This window comes from Dendroctonus ponderosae, unplaced genomic scaffold (assembly GCF_020466585.1).
Source record: "Dendroctonus ponderosae isolate FM_Combo_2020 unplaced genomic scaffold, Dpon_F_20191213v2 Dpon_F_20191213_6, whole genome shotgun sequence".
Classification (NCBI taxonomy): Eukaryota; Metazoa; Arthropoda; class Insecta; order Coleoptera; family Curculionidae; genus Dendroctonus; species Dendroctonus ponderosae.
In genome coordinates, this window is record NW_026018814.1 from 11,764,921 (window position 1) to 11,765,136 (window position 216).

The window sequence follows — 216 nt, forward strand, 5'->3', positions numbered from 1 at the left end:
CAGAAATTAACTATATCTCTTAAAGTTGTAGAACTCCGAGAGTTTTAGATGCCAAATGTTCCCAATTGCTTTAAAGTAGCAAGCAGTTGATATTTTGTGTTATTCGAATTCAAGTTTTTATGGTTTTTTCGTATGTATTTGCAACTGCTAAATGTTTGTGTTTTAGTCTTTCAATGCATAAAATTCAGAATATTTACCTAAACAGTAATTTTCATC

The 216-nt window shown here is 29.2% G+C and overlaps 1 protein-coding gene across 2 annotated transcripts in view; it reads left to right on the plus strand.

Moving 5' to 3' along the window:
- LOC109545169 (spatacsin) overlaps window positions 1–185 on the plus strand; it is a gene marked incomplete in the record, with an annotated part of 13,550 nt that extends 13,365 nt beyond the window's left edge. For both annotated transcript variants that reach the window (XM_048667203.1, XM_048667202.1), the window contains 1 exon segment: window positions 1–185.
- Between the last annotated feature and the right edge of the window lie 31 nt (window positions 186–216).